General features: G+C 41.5%; 1 non-coding gene across 1 annotated transcript; it reads left to right on the forward strand.

The window, feature by feature from the left end:
• The first annotated feature begins 4,104 nt into the window (after nt 1–4,104).
• On the forward strand, nt 4,105–4,178 carry Trnaa-ugc. The gene has a single exon. It is a non-coding gene; the product is annotated as a tRNA-Ala (tRNA).
• Nucleotides 4,179–7,243: the final 3,065 nt, after the last annotated feature.

Raw genomic sequence — 7,243 nt, forward strand, 5'->3', positions numbered from 1 at the left:
CCTAGACTTTTTCCAAATGACATCAAATCATGGAGACAAAGTATCAAACATTCATTATTAGATGTTGCACCGTGTTTCTGCCAACCAGTACTTCCCATTGAAGTTCCCAGTCATGGTCTCCTCCTTTATCATGGGACGGTCTGAAGAGAGTTTCGTGAGTGAGCACAGCTGTTTGAGCTGCGACAGCGATTTTCCAACTGTAGAGAATCGAAAAATGGTAAGATTTTTACAAGATTGTTGAGTCAGCTAAAGCTATGGACCCATCCCACGTAATTTCAGTGCTCGCAACTGACATCTTTCATTTTAAAGATGATCATGAAACATTATTGTCAATGCAGATTTCTAAATGTAGTATTTTCTGTATCAAAGTCTCTCATATTCATCCATCTTAAATGGTTATATAAAAATTCTTACTCTGACAAACGAGAATGTAAAAGATCAATATATGTAATAGGGGAAAGGCCATGTCAGTTGCATTCACTTTAGTACGTCATCTGAAACTCCAGCCATGTTTATGAGTTGCAAAACAGAAGGAACTCTGGACGATGTAGCCATTTCTTCCTCAACAGGACAGGGAGTTTTACAGTAAACTTTGCAACATATGATCCCAAGAACAAAGTTATGTAAGAATGTAGTCTACACTGAGAGATTTTTCCTTGAATTTAATTTTATTACTCTCTTGTAAATAGTTTAAAAGAAATTTAAATTGTTTTTTGTTCACTACAGTTCTACTAGTTACAATATTACTGCTCTGTTTTTGTACTTGTATTGTCACAAATAAAACGTAGTGCCTCAGTATTAATGGCATCTGAAACAAAAATTTCTTATTTGCACTTAGAACCAGTGAGTTCCATGGCACAGCAGCAGAACTTTCTTAATAAATTACTGTTCTCATTTGTCTCAGAACCGTTTGCAGTCATAAAGTGGGCAGCATAGTTCTGTGGTAACAGAATACCTTCTAAATTTTTTGGATGGAAATAAATTATATACAAAAAGACATACAATGCTTCTTGATTCTCCTGACAAATGTTAGGTTTGGCATTTAGTAACTTTCTCATTTCCAGTCTTCAATTAATAATATGGTTGGTATATATGCAGGCTGAGGTGCCACGCCACAATGTCTTGAGCAACAAAATTTGATGGCCACTGGTGTAAGGGCAACTCTGATAATCTGAGGTGAAGAGATTAGCGGGCATCATCAAACAAGTCAAAAGACTGCTGACGAACAAAAGAAAAGAAGTCGAGGAATTGCAACGGCTATCTTCCGAAAGGTTCTATTGTTAGCAATAAACAGAGATGTTTTTGAAGCATTTCTTAGGTTATTGTTAATTAAAACTACCTTATTTAACCAATGGAAGATATCCTGTGCGGTAGCGTAGTAATAGTGGCCAAAGTTGGCACTTGGCACCAGAGAGACTAAAGGCCATCTAATCCACATACGTCGACCTTAAAAATCAATTTTAAGGTGTGGATAAATAAAAGAAATAAATAGATTACTGTCCAAATGCATAGAGTCTGCTGGAACAGCACTTGTTTAAGCCAGTACCACTTGTAATTTGGTAATAAATATCTTTGGCATAGCTGGCATACCTCCAAACTTTTAGTGTGTGGTGAAATAATAAGTGTTACATCTAGTTGACGTCAATGGGCAGAGTAGAGTATTAATTGTATCATTCGCTGCTGCTAGGTATAACAGCTTCATTTTTTTAATGAAAATGCAAAACTGAAGATGTTCCACAGTACTAATTTCTTAACAGCTTCAACTTACTAGGTCATAATCAAACTATAACTGACAGTCGTCATAAAAGAGGCTATAGTGCTACTGAATGACAATGAAGCTATTAAAACTGTAAAGACCCGGCCTATTCCGGGCCACTACGCATCTGGACGGGTAAAAGATGTGATTGGTGCCTGGGCGTGCAGTTACAGTGGTAGCGAGGCCCAAGTGAAGACAGGCCGCGGCGCGTACGTCAGGAAGGTAGGCCTGAAACGCTCGCTCAGCTCAGCAGACAAACAACGCTTCTGCACCAGTTAACTCGTAATTGCTTGTTTACTAATGAGAATTGCTTCTTCTACTGGAATTCGCTATTATGGAGTCGTATTGTTTATTAGTCCTACAACGAACGAAAGTCCATATGCCTACTAATAATCTGTTACGGTTGTACTTCGTAGCATAAAATTTTATCGGTTGGATGAGGCACTACATCTTGTATGAAATGAGGACTGTTAAATAGTAGAGAGTAAATGCTATAAATGAGCTGTTATATCATTTATGCAGAGCATAGATCTTAAATTACAGCTACTGCACGGTTGTGTATTTTGTCATAGTACAAGTAATCAGTAAGACTCTATTAAAACAGATTTCAGTACAATAACCAACGCTCGTTAGTACGTAAGGATTCAGTTACGAGGTAACACGATTAGGAACGCATTTCGTCTGCTGAGCTGAGCAAACGAGGTAGCTCGGGCCTGCCTTCGTGACGTACGCGCTGCGGTTTGTCTTTCTCGTAGGCCTTATATGTGGTATATGAGGTGTCGCAAAAGCCGTCAGGTGCCGACGCCACACTGCAACACACCGGCGTTGTGTTGGTTGCCTGCTCAGCCCCTGCGACTACACGACGTCCCGGCTCCGCCATTTGCTGCGCGACCTGCAGAGCGCCTTCGTGTACACCGGACCGAAGCACAGATGGCGTGTTAATCAGCAAGAGGGGTCGCTCCTGCCACGAACCTTTTGCTGCATCGGCCAGTGTCACGTACAGGCAATCAGGAGGGAGTGTACCTCCGCCTTGTGGATTTTTATTGGACCGCGCCCGCGCTGATCACGGCAGTTACGTCGCCACCAGCCGAGGGAAGAAATCTGCTCCGGATCCAGCGCCGCCTCGACCGCATGCTGCCTTCGCCGCCAAGGAACCTCGGGAACTAGAGCAGGCCTGTTGGTATTCTTTCAGGCTCATTCTGCAAGACTGTAGACACTGTGAACCCGTACAGATCGTAACTTACGTGTTATTCTGTTCTAATATGCTCTGCTCAAGGAGAGCAAAGACTTAAACAATTGGTAGTTAAATTAGCGAAGAAGGAACTCTCACTGAAGAAGCTTTTATTGTATAGTTTCCTCAACCAAGATTTGTGTTCCAAGTACTTGTTTACTCGTGAACTTATTTTCCAATTAGAGACTAGATACAATGTTTGCTACTTGTTTGTGACGGTCGACGAAGACCATTTGTGATGAATTCATTGTATTCTTAAATATAGAGGATGACCTACATGCTCGAATGTTTGTTACAGAAGTGTTAAAAATTCTGGAGAATGTCTTGAATAATTGATTTATAGATGTTCCTCCACTGCAATGTGACACAACTACGGTGACACTACGAGCATACGTCCACGATTTAGTACAGCCTGCTGATAACTAACTAGTCGAATGCACAGTTGTTAGTTCAAGCCGCCACCGTAGTAATTGCTCTGAAATTGCTTACAGGCAAGGAATAAGATCAGTCTTCGAATTTTTTGGACGGACCGTGCATAACAAATGAAATAGATGAATTCAATAAAATAATGATAAATAAGATGAATACAAGACAGGAGTCCTGAAAAAAACTGGAAAAGGTACTACATAGGGAAGAAGATGCAAAAACAAATTGTTAATCGTGAACCTTTCAACAGCGTTCATGGTGTCAACGATAATCCGCTCATGGGATCAAGATGTTGAATTTGGTGGGCTCTTCATGCTTTTAAGCTTTTAAGTGACAAAATGTTTTAATCAGCGTAAGAATGAGCTATAGGCCAGTATGCACTCTTTGGGAATAGTAATTACTAAAACCGCTGAATTTATTACATCTTGATAAGTTTATCATCAGTCATCGAGAGGACATGTCCGAAAGAACAGATACCATATATAAGGCTCATCGGAAATTTGACCATCTTCTTCTGTGCGGATGCACAAACACTGCCTGAACTCTTACGGGAATCGGCAGTAAAGCTGCGAGTAATGAGTATGATGGGCAGGGGGAACTATGAACGTAGTTTCGGGACAGAAAGTTGCGAATGTCGGTCTCACGGGAGGCGTGCCAGAGGTAAGTCCCTGCAGCTACTCTATCATGAGTGTCCTCGGTGGCTCAGATGGACAGAGCGTCTGCCATGCAAGCAGGAGATCCCGGGTTCGAGTCCCGGTCGGGGCACACACTTTCAACTGTCCCCGTTGGCTTAAATCAATACCTGTATGCAGCTAGGGGTATTTATTTCATTGTAATTTCATTCTAACCAACTGCATGGTCCCGATGGTATACGATCTGCATATATATGATGTCCTTGTTACAAATCGGTCACTTCAAGGACATTTCCTGGCCCTGTAGCGTGAATTCTACTGGCCCGCAAACCACCGCCATTTGCGACTTCCGTGGTGTCAAGCGAAAGCTCATTGGAGGGCAGAATGGAGGACTGTTGTATTTTCCAGTGAAAGCTGGTTCTGCCTCAGTGCCACTGATGGCCGTGTGTTGGTTAGAAGGAAGCCAATTGAGGACCTGCCGCCAACCTGTTCGCGTGTTAGACACAATGGATCTGCACCTGGAGCTAGGCCCTGGGCTGCTATTTCGTATGACAAAGGAACACTCTCGTAGTTATCCCACACACACTGATTGCAAATCTGTACATTAATCTGATGATTCGACCTGTTGCGCTGCCGGCCATGAACATCATTCCAGGGGGTGTTTGCCAACGGCATAACGCTCGCCTACATACCACTGTTGTAATAAAACGTGCTCTCCAGATATCAGCATGTTGCGTTGGCCTGCTCGGTCACCAGATCTGTCTCCAATCGATCACATATCGGACATTATCTGACCGCAACTCCAGCGTCATCTACAACCGGTATTAACATTCCCTGTAGTGATCGACCGAGTGCAACAGCCATAGAACTCTATCCCACAAACTGGCATCTAGAACCTGTTCAACACAATGCATGTACGTTTCCATACTTGCATTCAACATTCTGGCGGTTATAGCGGTTATTAACAGACCAGCATTTCATATTAGCAATGGTTTCTCACGCGCTTACATCAACCTGTGACCTTGCAGTGTTAATCACTTATATATGTTACCTAGACAGTATTACCGAAATTTCACAACTCTACATCAAATACTTTTTATGTTGAAGTGACAAGCGCCATTAAGCACGTATGTCAATCTGTAATGCGATTAAAATTTGATTAGACGAAACATTTAAGTGTTACCTAATTCAGTGTATCAAACGTGAACTCTAGTTGTTCTGAGTGAAACATGTTGGGGAAGAGTGCGTAAATAATTTGTCCACGATGGCGTGGTAAGCAGGATGTTGGCGTGCTGTGGAGGCGATTGGAGGGAAGCTAAAAGTTAGGTCCCGTCGCGGTGGAGAGGAGAGTTGGCAATCGACACAGAGGAGAGAGAGAGAGAAAGGGAAGTGCTAATTTGCCTGAGTCCAGCTCGGTAGTTTGTGCTGTTGGTACCTTACGTCAATGAAGGATTGCTCTTCATTTCAATATGATTGCCACATGTGGAGCCGAAGTCACACGTTTAGGTGATTGTGTTTGCTTACCCAGGTATGCCTTTTCGTCTCCGTACTTTCAACCGCAGTGGACTTGTCTCTAACACAATCGTAACATTTTGAATTGACCGTAGTATGTTGCGACGGGTAAAGGAAGTGATTTGTCTGTCATCCTGTTCCCGAGCAGTGACGTCAAGTGACATGTCACGCTGTTAAGTTTCTGTTTGTCAGATGCTGTCATTTATACGTTACATTTTACGAAATTGCTTGTTAAACCGTTTTTTTTTTTTTTTTTTCTTAAGTCTGATTTAGTTTGTCGCAGGCTATATTGCGTGCCGGGAAACTTAAGATATTTAACTGTGGTCTCTATCCTTGTGGAAATTTATCATATTAATACAACAGATTAAGTGCTGTATCCATTCAGGTACTCCAAGTTCATAAATCTTGGCATTCGTGTAGGTCTGCAGCAGGCCAGGATAATAATCAAATCTCATCATTTAAGTGTTTTTACAGCTTGGCTTTAAAATTATATTTGTATTTTTAAATGATTGCTAATTTGTACTATATTAGGTCAAGTAGTCTCAGCTCTGGGTATATTTAATGTTTCATTCCGTTGACCTTAGCGTGGAAGTAGGCCTTGTTATTAATTATAATATGATTCTTGTGTGTTCATGTGTAAGTACATACAGGTTATAGCTTTCGTTTTGTATTTGTGATCGGTTGTAAGTTAGTGGGTCGGGGTGGCCGAAAGTACTGAAGTCTATGAAAAATTCTCTAGTGGCTTCTTGTTTGTTACACCTAATCTTTGTGCGCTATTTCATCCTCTTATGTCAATGTACTGTTGTATTGTTTGTATACCAGGTAGCCGACTAACCATTGCATTAGTCATAGCCCTCACTGGAGGTTGCGCATCGCGTGACCAACTTTCTCTATGCATTTACTTTCCTGTTTGCTCCTCCGTGGCCGGCCGAACGGAATCCGATTACGATGCGGACGAGTTGTACCCGCGCTAGAGTTTCCGTGGTCCTGTGTTCGGTCGCGGAACTCGGAACTAAGCCACGCCATATCGTCCGGCAGTTCCGGGATGGAAGATAAGTAACTTACCGGATCTTTCTCGGGTATTTTGGCATTAGCCGCTAGAATCCAAGCACCCCAGGAGTCCACTAGTCCTAGTTTATCAAGAGATCAATTAGTAATTTGGCCGTTTGTTTGTATATCTATACTGGGGCTACTATTTACCTTGTTCGTCCTGTGTGTTAAAATTCGCTTTTTTGGAGCTGTATTCGCGATCTCATTATCTTGTTCATTAATGGCAATATAATATTCATGTACTGCTGGCTGTTTGTACACGAAAATTGTTCTCCCTTGGTGCTTAAGCTATCGTAAGTTTAGACTTTGCTTTGTCTTGTAATGGAACTGCAGCCTTAAGATCATTTTTATGATAAAATTCTGTTCCAGGTTCTTACCGAATATTATATTAATATTATAATTGTTTTCATTGAGATTTAAGTGACTTCCAGTTAAAGTGATTGTTTCTTGACTTACGATACGTAGAATCTCTGTTCATATTTATTAATAATGTAAAATTGTTTAGTGACCATTTTGCCAATCACTGAGTGAACTTTTAAATTTAATAGTCAATAAAAACGGTGTAATGAAAGGTGAATGAGGGTTTTTAAACCCCTGGTCCTGATTCCGTCCTTCCCGAAATTCTCGGTAGTCACT

This window comes from Schistocerca americana, chromosome 2 (assembly GCF_021461395.2).
Source record: "Schistocerca americana isolate TAMUIC-IGC-003095 chromosome 2, iqSchAmer2.1, whole genome shotgun sequence".
NCBI lineage: Eukaryota > Metazoa > Arthropoda > Insecta > Orthoptera > Acrididae > Schistocerca > Schistocerca americana.